The sequence below is a fragment of the Crinia signifera genome, chromosome 7 (genome assembly GCF_055691185.1).
Source record: "Crinia signifera chromosome 7, ASM5569118v1, whole genome shotgun sequence".
In the NCBI taxonomy this organism is placed as follows: domain Eukaryota; kingdom Metazoa; phylum Chordata; class Amphibia; order Anura; family Myobatrachidae; genus Crinia; species Crinia signifera.
In genome coordinates this window covers 136,265,285-136,278,760 of record NC_139223.1, presented here as the reverse complement: position 1 = coordinate 136,278,760, position 13,476 = coordinate 136,265,285, and the positions used below count along the sequence as shown (strand labels likewise).

Below are 13,476 nucleotides of genomic sequence, written 5' to 3'. Positions count from 1 at the left end.
ATGAGGTATACCCTAACTCACAATAGACAATGTGGGGTTTGTACGTAATAAGGTTTTTACATGTCACCAGACAAGCAGCCCCCTTTCAGAGGAACACCTTAGTAGAAAAGTGCTTTTCAAGTATTTCAAGGTATCTTTTCTATTCCTGGGCCAGTTCAATTGAAACTTTCAGCAAGGGATTTGTTGTGGGAACCAGACAGGATGTTTCAATGGAATGAAAGAAACATCAAATCAAAAAAATCTTAATATCTACTTGTCTAGGATTTCTAGGATTTATGAGGTGCACAAAAAAGGACACAATGGTGGTGGGACGTACCTGGACTCATAGAAGACATTGTAGAGTTTGTGCGCATCAAGGTTTCTTTAGACTTCCTACGATAAACCTCCTCCTTTAGAAGAGCATCATGGACACAATGTGCATACCTTACTCACATCCTAATATGGCAGAGAAATACTGTAAGTATGGTTTCTTTAGTCAACATGAGAATTTTTAGAGTACCCAACTCACAAGAGAAGAGGGAAATATTTAAGCATATCACAGTTTCCCATTCAATGAATTACTCCATAGGATAAAGTATCTATTATTCCACAATGATGAGATTTGTAAAAAGGCTGATTTATTTATTCAAAAATATAAAAGAACCCTGCACAGTCCCTGAGATCTTAGCAAAGTATATACAGGGGTTAACAACACGTACCTATACTGCCTACCCCGCCGCCTAAACCTTAGCCCCGCCCACAGCCTAACCCTAAACCCCCTTCTAAGTGCCTAAGCCTAACCCTTCTTCCCTGCAACCATTCCCCAATCCTCCTCCCCTCCACAGCCTAAGCCTATCTCCCCTTCAAAGTGCCTAACCCCTCGCCCCGCAGCCGAAACCTAACCCCCCCCCCCAGCCTAATGATAACTTGGCCTACATATTAGGAATATGATGCTAACAGTCATGATTTTAGTGCCGGCATCTTCAATGTCTGCATTCTGGTCCAGTTCTCTGCTAGTCAGGATGCCAGCATTGTTATTGACTGCTGGCATCTGACCGCATCCCCACTACATGGCACATTGATCAGCAAAAGTTAATATTTATTTGGTATAGTGAAAACTTATACAGTACAGTTATATATTTACCATTCGAATTATAGCAGAAAAAGAAAACAGTCATTGTAGATGGTACACACGGAATAGTAAAAAAAATGTAATACTGTAGGCCAATGGAGTATGAATGCAAGTTATTCGTAACTGCTAATGCAGTGCATGCAAGGAAGAAAATGTGTATATTTATTTATATACAGTTTCTAATATAGCGTAGCATATTCCATTGTGCTTTATGCATCCTTATGCATTTGTTGACATCTTTGCCAGTAGTCCTGATGATTCCGTACGTTTGGGTTGATACTAGGGAAGCCAATCCCAGGGCATTTTTTCAATCCCGGGATTCGGGATTGAAAAATGCTCAATCCCGGGATTCCCGGGATCCCGGGATTGGCCTCCCTAATAAAAAAATGCCACTGTTCCCAACTAATTCCTCCACCCCAATCCTTCCCATCACCCCTGCCCTGCACTGTCACTTACACAGCACCAGTGACAGGCAGCATGACCTTCTCCGGTCCTCACAGCGAGCGGGTATCTGGGAGCGGCACAGGCACAGCAACCGGGTGGCTGGGCGACCGAATACAATAGACAGAAGAATAAGCGTCATGCCGGCGGCTGGGCTGCGCAGCGTGACCCTTGACATCACGTCACGCTGCGCCGTGCACAGCCGCCGCAGCAGCACCTTGAGGGTCGGGCAGCACATCTGAGCCATGTAAGGTGCTCAGCGCGGCCCGGCTTTTAAAGAAGAAGTGTATTCTGCATGCCCGCAGTAATCCCCGAATCCCGGGATTGAGCGCTTCAATCCCGGGATTAAAATCCCGCCTATTTTAGGCCAAAATCCCGGGATCCCGCCGATCCCGATCCCGGGATTGGACTCCCTAGTTGATACCAGTCATCAGCATAAAATGCATTTGCACCAGTGTATATTTGGTGCATAGGATAAGGAATATGCATGGTTCTGTAAAACCTTGCAAAAAGAGAAAAATAATCAAAGCAGCGCTGATTTGTTTAGCTGGGCAGTACCAGGCTCATTCCCTGCACTAAATAGATGTCAGTGATCATCCACTCCCCCATCTGTGCCCCCCCCCACCCAAGGGATACTGCCACACACAGTGCCACCCACACTGCCATATATATGGTTGCAGATACAGCATGAGGATAATGTGGAGAATCCAGACCAGGTTTTAGATCAGCAGCAGGGAAAATATTCCAGTCCAGGTTTCCTAATTGGTGTGATCTGGGTTGGGCTGATTAAGCAGCACCTGTTATCTCCTGATATAAGGGTTTCCAGGGTAGAGGGTCATTGCTCTTGATGGTGGAATAGCTGCCCAAGTGAAAGGCTGGAGTGTGGGCTATGGGAGCTTTCTGAAGTGTTTGTACTATGCTGTGACACGTGTATGCGCAATTCTGTAACCACTCTTGCTGTGCTGATTAACTGGTACACTGTTAATCTGCTACAAAAATGAAGACCAAGGCTTCATATGATCCAGTGTATACAGTATGCTTCCTTGCCACTATACAGGGCCGGATTTACCACTAGGCCCGTGAGGCACGGGCCTATGGGCGGCACCTGCTGGGGGCGGCAAACAGTGGCATGATTTATTTTCTTTTAAAAATATAATTACCTTGTGGAAAGTGCCCCTTAAGCTGTACCTACGGCACTTGTAAACTGGCATTGGGGATCGAGTGCTGCTGACTTGACAGATGAGCAGCGGCGGCAGGCGCAGGGGAGAAGGAGAGAAAGAAGCAGTTTCAGGTGCCGGGGACCACAAGATGAGCAGCGGCGGCAGGGACAGAAGAGGAGGAGAGAGAGGAGTAGTGGCAAGTGCCGGGGACCACAAGAGGAGCAGCGGCGGCAGAGGACAAGGAGAGAGAGAGGTGCAGCGGCAGGCAGCCCTGTGACACGGGGATCGGCTGCTGCGCTGCTGAAGACCTGGTGTAAGGGGGATGCCACCCTGCTATGCTGGGGAGAGGGAGCTCTGTGCTGCCAAGAATCTGGTGCTGAAGACCCGGGATAAGCAGCCCTGCAGTGCTTTTGAAGGTACATGCACTGCTTTCGAGTGGACAGAGCCCTCTCCCTCTCTCTTCCCCTCCTCTCTCTCTCTCTCCCCCTATCTCCCCCTCTTTCTCTCCCCCCCCTCTCTCTCCCCTTCCCCCTCTCTCTCTCCCTTTTATCTCCCTCCCTATATTGGGGGAGGGGGGCAAAAAAGGTGGTGCCTAGGGGCGGTCTAACACTTAAATCCGGCCCTGTCACTATATATATATATATATATGTGTGTTCTATACATATATATATATAGAGAGAGAGAGAGAGAGAGAGAACATATATATATATATATATCTATATATATATATATATGTATATTTATATACATATATATATATATGATCACTAAACCGTCTCCAGACTATATATTTCCAAACTCCAGGTGCCGCCTAAACTCGTTGCTATATATATATATATATATATATATATATATATATATATATATATATATATATTGAACTCCTGAGGAGACAGTTAGGTTGCTAAGAAACATAAACTTGTTTTTTTTATTTTTTACTTCATTAAACCCAAATGCCCGTACAATACATTATAAGGAGTTTCTATTTTGCAATTACACTCTCTGTGGGTACAAAGGGTCATGAAGGATTTGACTCAGCTCAGTAAGTAGTAAGGTCTCTATTACACAAACATTATCAGAAGCTATCCAGAACTGCAGAAAACAGGAAGTGACTGACTTTAGGGGTCTGCAGTTGCTGTATAACATCAAACACCCAGTGCACATTATTATTTGTAGATGGCATGTTATCATTTTGCACAAAAGCGTTACATCATTATTGTAAATATTTTACAGCCAACGATGTGAGACAACATATTTAAGCTTCAAGAAAAGAAATGTGGAAGTGAAGTATACGATGCAAATGAGGGCAGCAGGAAGTGGTTTCTTTTGCATCTCATCCTCTTACTGTAGAAGATACGTTACAATTACTTACAGTACAGTTGGGTATTCCTCATGATTGTTTTCCACATGTGATTAAAGTGATTTCCTCTATCAACTAAAGCCGCCTGTTTGCTCATTAGGACTTATTTTAGAAGAAGGCAACAACTAACTAAGGGTAAGTAAACAGACATGACTGCATTGTTATGCACATATTCTAGAACTATGCAACAAGTGTTTCAGACAACAATCTTGCGACATTAGCTATTAATTTGTAACAACTTCAGTATATATTTGTTAGCAGTGGCCTTGCAGGCACGTTACCATGATACTGTATGTGATATACATTATGTGCTGCCTACATAGAAATATTGTTAAGGAAATATCTATTAAATGTATATGGTAACAATTTACTTCTGTTTTAATGAAATGTATGAATATTATACCAATTAGTGCAGTATATTTTTGCACATGCCAGACTAGACTAGTCTCTGTCTATCCAGCTTTACATGATTCAGCATTTATGCCAACTTGCATCTGGCGAGATGGGGGGGGGGGGGGGGAGAGGGAAGGGGCATTTTGAAATGGAGTGCAATGATGGCAGAATTGTGAACAATTAAATAGAAATACATGTACACTCCTCACCCTGCCAGTGGTGAAGGGCCTGCAATGCATATTAGACTGCCACCATGCCAGTGGTGAAGGGCCTGTAATGCATATTAGACTGCCACCCTGCCAGTGGTGAAGGGCCTGCAATGCATATTAGACTGCCACCCTGCCAGTGGTGAAGGGCCTGCAATGCATATTAGACTGCCACCCTGCCAGTGGTGAAGGGCCTGCAATGCATATTAGACTATATATATATATAATAGATAGATAGATAGATAGATAGATTTGAGTTCAAATAAAATTATTGTTTTTATGGTCTAAATCCTTTGTGGCATGTAGATTATTGGTGAATTTATATGTGCACTTCTATATTCCATATCCCTACCTATTCCTGTTCCTCGTCTAACAGCAAGGTTACATAGAAGTGCTGCTAGTTTTATAGAACATCTGGACGGGTCAGTCTCTCATTTATATATATATATATATATATATATATATATATATATATGTGTGTGTGTGTGCAGCCGAGGATCAGGATGCTGACGCTGGAATATTGAAAGCTGGCATCCCAATTAGTGAGATAGTAAGGTGGGCTATATGTATATATGCATATCAATATTCCAGCATCCTGATCCTTTTCCAGATTCCGGCACCGGTCTTCTGACGGCAGTCCAAATGAATGCCAGGATACTGACCACCAGGATGCTGAACACATCCTTGGCTGCACATGAAATGCACATTACTTACACAGCTATAATTATGAGTCCCACTTGTTGCCATATACTGTGCTTAATTGCAAGGCAGTTCTCAGTAGTTATTAAGGTATATTCCATATGCGCCTTCCCTACATAGATGGCCTATGCACGGTTTGTGGACAAAATGTTTCTCAGGTGCAAAGTGCCAACATGATTTGGCATGCAGTGTGCACCTCCTCCAGTTACATACCGGTGTCATCCCCCTACAGTAAGCCGACATGGCATGCAAATATAGTCAGAGGTAGCGCTAGCGGCATCCCACTAGATATGCAGTAATACCTGCAGCTCTGTGTTCTTAACTTTCCATAGGTTTGGTTTATTACTACTAATCACCATCATCAATTTATTTATTTTACACTATATTCAATGAAAATATATTTAGCTTATTATATATTAACATGTCTTTATAAAGTGCCTGCTCATTCTAATGTGCTATTTAATTTAACTGAAATGTAATAATGAAATAAAATGTTTCCCCCAGGAACAGTAGAGTATCTGGAATTTTCAGCAAAAGCTCAAAGATTTCATTCTGGAGCCGCCGAGTCCTACCGGCCCCCCAGTCCAGGTTCTGGACCAGTGGGAGGTACATGAAGATATTTCTGGAAGAAAATTCTATGTCCACGTCACTAGTAAGGAGAGATCCTGGAAACCTCCCAGGTCAATTCCAGCAAAGAATAGTACAAAGGTAAGCAGATATATATTTTTCCTTGATGTGCTCATACATAAAACATTCACAGCCCTATACAATAGCAATTGTAGGGACCACTTATCATACTGGAAACATCAACATTCGTTAAATATGTATAGGTTTTACAATCCATTGTGTTGGGGGGTTTCAGGAAAGTTATATTGTTAGTTGCCCTGTCCAGGGTAAGCAGATAGAAGATTACCATCTCCTGTTGGTCAAGTGTGACGGCCACAGCATGAAGTCTGATGACCAGTGTACAGTACTTAGACTCTACCAGGTTTCCTTTTGATTGCCAGATCTGAAAATGCTTCTGAAATGAATCTCAAAACATCCTAGAGCTGAAGTTGTCTCAGATGTGGTGCTAGACTCTTGGCAGAATTCTACTAGTTTGGATGCAAAATCTAGAGATACTATACTCTGACTCATATTTAGAGGTGGTAGAGTCAAGTGGGGGTTGAACCCCCTGACATCTGTTTTTGCATTGACATGGGACAAACATGCCTGCAGCACCATAGTCTGACCCTTCTGTACAGAAAAAAAGAGCCACCTGGACTGGTTAATATGGTTATGGGCTGGTTAAACTCTACTCAAATGTGCCAAGAAGAGGTTCATGCTTAAAATGTCACTGGCACATGCCTGGAAGGGGTCCGGGATAGCCAGGTAGACAACACTATTCCGTCAAGACTGTATGGCTTTACTGACCGCAACAGTATGTAGGCATGATATGAACAATGGAGCATAGGCACAACCCTGCATGCTTGGTAGAACTACACTACACGGACCTCTACATGGCAGCTCTACCCCTTTAACTTATTAAATTTAATTTAAACAATATAAATAAAGCAATATTAGCATATGTATGTATAACATCACTTACTTCAGTCTAGTAGTATGTGTATGCATTTAAATGAACAGATCTTATATGAGCAATTAAGCACCATTACTACTAAAAGTCCTCTTGTTGCTCTTACTTTCATGCATTATGTGTATTTGTGTTGTATAAAATGTAGTTAGTCCATATGTCACCCCTCTCATTTTAGTTACAGTAAGACATACAGTATATGAGGCAAATGCAGGGCTGAAACTAGGATTTTCATCACCTGAGACAAGGCAGTCAAAACCAAACGTGGGAAAAGAGGAGGTAAAAAGAGAGTGAAAAAATTGTGGCGTACGAAAACCAATATAATTAATTATGAGAATCCTGACGCAGAAATCATGAAAGAGGAGGGTGTAAAGATATTTAATTTAAGTTCATACGTTCTCAATGACATTGAACAAAAAGTCCTACAGAAGGGCATGACATTTTGCCCGACGAATGATGTTAACCACTTTGATCTCTATGTGGATGTACAGAAGTTTGTGCGCAAACTATCCATAAAAAGATTTTTTGGAGAGACTAATGAGGAGAACATCATTTCCAATCCTTTTAAAAAGAAATCCCTCTTTAATCCCACTCATACTAAGGGTTGCTGTGTGGAAGCCTTCCAAAAAAGTGTTCTAGAAGACTTGAACACAATGAAAATGCTGCCCCCTAGCCATAAGAATAATCTCACAAAAAATGAACGTGAAGCTTTAGTGTCCTTGGAGAAAAACAAGGATATAATGATCAAACCGGCGGACAAGGGGGGGAGCATTGTCATTATGGACTTGGCCGTATATAGGGAAGAAGGTCTACGTCAGCTTAATAACGGTGTCACTTACAAAAATTTTTAAAATGACCCATCAAATAGCATCTTTAAATTATATCAAGACTTAATTGTATGCCATCATGAAGCAGGGACTTTTAATAAAGACGTTAAAGAATTTCAATGAGAATTATTCGGTCCCTGTACTGTATCTTCTACCGAAAATACATAAAAATGTAGAACACTCCCCCAGTAGGCCCATTGTGGCAGCTACGAATTCTATAACTGCCAACCTTTCGGCATATATTGACCATCAATTACAGCCCTTAGTAATTAGGGAAAGATCACATTTGAAGGATACGAAATATATTTTAAATCATTTATCAGAAATACAGTGGGGTGTAAACTACTATTTAGTAACAGCAGATGTATCATCTCTTTACACTATTATTTCACATAACCTGGGGATTGAGGCCATTAAAAATACTCTACTCAGGACAGAAATAGACGAAGAAATGTGCAACTTTCTCATAGAGGGTATCACCTTTATTTTGGATAACAATTATTTCAACTTTGATGGTTCTTTTTACAAGCAAATGGTTGGTACCGCCATGGGCACCAGGTTTGCGCCCAACTATGCTAATTTGTTCATGTCCAGATGGGAGGAGACTCTCGTCTGGGCAGGACATAGCTGGGTCGCAAACCTGGTGCATTGGTGGCAGTACATTGATGATATTATTTTTATTTGGCAGGGTGGTGAGGAGGAACTTCAGAATTACTGTTCACATCTGAATAATAATGAGGCTAATATTGTTCTGACTTTTGAAATTAGTAAGGAGTCAGTCAAATGTTTGGATTTGAAAATTGACTTCATGAAAGGGAATATAGAAACCTGTACCTTCAACAAGCCCACTGACTGCAATACATACATACATAAGTCCAGTAACCATCTATCAGTCTGGTTGGACAATGTCCCTAAGGGACAATTTACCCGACTTTGACTAAATTGTTCAACCAAGAGTAAATATGAGGAGCAAGCCAAAGGAATGGTTGATAAATTTGTTAAAAAGGGTTACACCCCAAAAAATCTAAAAAGTATTGCAGAACAAGTGGGAAAAATAGATAGGAGTACACTTTTATCTAATACTTTTAAAACTCCCCAAAACAACAATTATACCATAGCCTTCAACACCAATTATCATAAGAGACACAAACAAATCGAAGGTGTTATTAGAAAATATTGGAATATTCTACTATTACTAATGGAAATCCCAATCACCCATTTTCTATGCACTTCAGTGACAAGCATCAGTGTAAAATAGATGGTATTAAAATGTTTGCCCCTATTGCATGGGTTAAGGATAATTGGCGTGTAAAAAATAGGGACATTCGTCTTGCACAAACGGAAATGAGGTATATTTATGACCTCAAAACTCTTTCTCCTGCTGGTTTGAATTGTGACTTTGAATTAAGATGGTTTTTATAGTTTGTGTATTTTTAAATGTATTATTTTCATACAGTATGTATTTCATGTACGAGTCCTATTGTAAATCAGATGCGATGGGGTGATTAATAGCTGGTTGCTAAAACTGCAATACTATCTGCACGATATAAAAGATCTTTTTCATTGAGATGTATATTGCCCTATCATTTTGCCCATAACAAATATAACACGGAACATCTAGACCCTTTATATGGGAAATACTGGCAGAGCACTTCTTAAAAATGGCCGCCGATCCTGCTCACCATCTAGGAACTGGTTTATTGTATGCGTGTAGATGCCGGACATCCATTAAGTTCGGATACGTCTATCCAATCAGGCGGATATGACGTAGTACACTTCCGGGTTTACCGGCTTTGTATTTCCGGCTGATGGACGCCGCGACCTTTGACTTGAGAATACACGTGGAGGATCCTGGTGAGAGCTGGTCCTTGCGTCCTCGTGCTTGAGAGTCTTTTGATGTTTTGGTAAGCATACTACACATATGTTTTACTGGTATCACGCCAAACTTTTGGCGATATTTTTATGCCTGAGAGTTTTTTGATGTTTTAGTAAACATACTATATATATGTTTTACTGGTATTACGCTAAACTTCTGGCGATATTTTTAGGATATGAATTTATTAATTACAGACACATTTTCTTGAAAAAGGCACCGCAGCGAGCCGAAACGCGTAGAATCAAGTGTCTGGAAAATTTTAAAGTCAGCGGAGTGTGGAGCATTGTGGTTGCAGTGTTTGGTACCATAATTAAACACCCGGGTAACATCTGATGTGGTATGAAGGCTGTCATTATCGTGTTCCTGCCCCGCTGTGGTTCTAAAGATTAAAGTATTCTGTTTTTATTCTGGCTGTTTGGAGTCATATTTCAAAAGATACCTTTATGGGAGTACACAGAGCTTGGCATATGTTAGCATTCATGTGAGCACTATTTTATATGTGCACGTGTGAGGTGACCCTATAAAATCACCCCGGATCGTTTGGAAACTATTGGGAACACCATTCTCTTAGAATCCTGATTCACCTTAAAGGGGAAATAGATTTATTGTTAATAGTTTCAATATATATATTTCTTGTCCTTGTTTTCTCCACATACGGACATCTGGAGCAACAAAAAAAAAGTAAAAAAAAAAAGGATTGGAGTCCTGTGCATGATCATCAGTATTACAGAACTATACCTTTTAGCGCATGTGAGACTTCTCTTTCTTTGTACTACAGTTTTTGGTCGTCCGGTGACCTCTGTTGAAGTATTATATGCAGCTTTAAGGCCTGCAGCGCCTGTGGTGGAATTCCCCTTTTTTGTAAAAAAAAGTATTTGGGCTCTGCTCTGTCGTAACCCCCGTATGAGTATCACATCCAGGACCTGGGTCATTGGACACTCCCCCCCCCTTAGTTGTAGCCCTGGCAAAAGCAAGGAGTATTGAGGAGCAATAGACGCTGTGTATAAGGACAGCTTTGTAGTTGCACTAGGGCAGGGGTGGCCAAACATGTCCTCAAGATCTACCAACAGATCATGTTTTTCAGGATAACCACTGCCATTTCTGCACTAGGGGGACATTAAGAGTTTGTAATGAGAGCTGTATGTATCATGTGGGTCCAATTCAGACCTGTTTGCATGGTTGCGAAACTAGACAATTATTGCAGTACGAATGCGCGAGGCCATCCTGCAGTAAAATCCTGTTATTTTTATATGCACGCCATTTGCAAGGTGATTGAAAGGAAGTAGGCACCTTGGGGTAGAAACCGTCTGTTTAGTGGGAGTGCTAAGAAAAAAGTGCTACAAAAAGGTTTATTTCAGTGCAATTCTCTTGTATTGGAAGAATCATGGATCAAGTGTTAAAGAGAATACCCGGTACTCAATGTTACCTCAATTATATGTTTATCAGAGGACAATATGATAAAAATGATTTAAACAATCTTAAATATATATACTCACGATATTCCATGAATATGGGTGACAGACATATAAGGCAAATGTGAGTTATTTAAACATTACAGTTCTTTTTTTTTCCAATGGTATTTTTATTAGAGGTCAACAGGGGTCACAAATAGTACAGAAACAGTATCAAGATGGCCAAGCGTATTCAAGCACATAGTCAGCGAACCAACAGGAATAAGAAGAAAGAATATACATTATCATTTTATGGATGACCATCAACAAGTTGTGTGCGACACCACAAGACCTGGTTTTAGGATACATTTTCCAAAACAATAAAACGCAATTAAAATAACTAAAAGTCAGGGGAGTAACAGGATCAGGTAGAGGAGGTAATGGTGTGGCTAGGACCATTCAGAGAAAAAAGGAAGAGAAAAGAGCGAGGAAAGGAAGACAGGAAAACAGAGCTTAGGAAGAGGGAAAGAAAGAAAGGTTTAGATGAAGGGGGAGATGCCCCCAAAAAAGGATAACCAGGGACCCCAAATTTTGTCAAAGGATTTGGAGGAGTGTTTGATAATACTTGCAATAAATTCCATTTGATGAACTGTCCAGACCCTGGTTATGACAGAGGCAAGGGTGGTTGGAAGGGGCTATTTCCAATCAGCTGCGAGTTGGCAAGTAGCTGCTGAAAGGACGTGTCTGATCAGTCTATTTTGGTGATGCGTAGCCTCAGGAATTGGCAAGCATAACAGAAAAAAATTAGGTTCATAGGGGAGAGAGTTGAAGGGGAGAGGAGATAAAATTTCTGTCTTCGGACCAGAAACTAGTTTGTTTGGGACAGCTCCCCTAAATGTGAAAGAACGTTTCTTCCAGCCCACAACCGCGCCAACATCTGTCTGAGGTCTCAGGGAAAGTTTTATCTAGTCTGGAAGGACCAAATGGGTGTTATTCTGGTTCACTCTTTCTGGCAAATTCCTTCTTAGATGGACAAAACCATGTGCACTGCAGTGGGGCAGATGTAAAATGTGCAGAGAGAATTAGATTTGGGGGAGTTATTTTGTTTCTGTGCAGGAAAATACTGACTGCTTTATTTTTACACTGCAATATCGATCTCACTTTGAAGTAAAACAGCACCCAAATCAAACTCTCTTCACATTTCACATCTGCCCCCCTGCAGTACACATGGTTTTGTCCATCTAAGAAGGATTTTGCCAGAAGGAGTGAACCAGAATAACCCTCATCTGTAGACAATCTTATAAGCGTTTTCTTTTATTCTAACACAGATGGAATTAGTAGCTGTTTTTTCTCTAATTTCGTTCCAATCCTCAGCGTCAATGGTCTCACCTAAATCCTGTTCCCAGGCTAGTTCATAGGGGTCGCGAGCAGGCTGGGAGGAAAGAGATAGTTCAGAGTAAAGGGAGGAAATGAGGCCAGCAGTTGAAGACTGATATAAAGAGAAGGATTCAAATAGCGTTAAAAGGTGAGATGTTAGGCGGGAAACCTAAAGTGCTGTGAAAGTTTCTAATCTGTAGGTAATGTTTTGTGGGAATATTTAGTTTGGATTGGAGATCAGAAAAAAGGGCGAATAAGAGATCAGGGGTTAAATCGTTCAGATATCTTACCAGGGTAGAAAGGCTTTTGGGTTCAGGCCAGGCGTAAAGTCTCTAGAATTAAATAAGGGTATGATTGGTGTTGGGGATGGGGATAATTAATATTTACAATTAGCTGAATCCCAGAGTGTTAAGGAGTGAGAAATAACCAAGTGATCACCAACCTTTTTTTGGGCGACGTGCACGAGGAATCCAGAGGAGAGAGGCAGGGGTGAGTAACCCTAGGGACACGGCCTTCAGGCGAACCCGCATTCTAGAGTTACTCTGTATACATTGGGCAAGCTGTGCTGAGATATAATAGAGTTTGAAATTGGCTATGCCCAGGCCACCCTTCAGTGGCGTCACTAGGGTTGGTGTCACCCGGTGTAGGAACTCATGGTTTCACCCCTCCCCCCCGCCAACTTTCTGGAAGACGGAGTGGATGCTTGTGCACGCCGGAGATGTGCCGAAAAATTGGGAGTGTGGCCTATCTGAAGGGGGCGTGGTCTATACCATGATTGTATTGTGTACCTGCAGATTGCACATTTTAGCGAACTATACCTATTACACATGACGTAATGCCAATTACACATAATGCCGCACACGTGATGCCAGTTACACATTACGCCCCACACCGCAATGCTAATTACACAATACACCGCACTCTGTGATGCTAATTACACATTATGCCGCACACCTTGATACCCATTACACCCCACACTGTGATGGCAATTACCCAATGCTTCCCACACCGTAATGCCCATTACGCCCCATACAATGATGCCCATTACACCGCACAATGTGA

General features: G+C 41.5%; 1 protein-coding gene across 1 annotated transcript in view; it reads left to right on the top strand.

Annotated features, from left to right (window-relative positions):
- Window positions 1-3,813: 3,813 nt before the first annotated feature.
- The window catches only part of ARHGAP15 (Rho GTPase activating protein 15), a 579,674-nt gene continuing 570,011 nt past the window's right edge, over window positions 3,814-13,476 (top strand). Inside the window, exons 1-2 of the mRNA XM_083153856.1 lie at window positions 3,814-4,207; window positions 5,875-6,078. The gene's annotated coding sequence lies outside the window, so the exon portion shown is untranslated. The remainder of the gene's footprint in view (window positions 4,208-5,874; window positions 6,079-13,476) is intronic.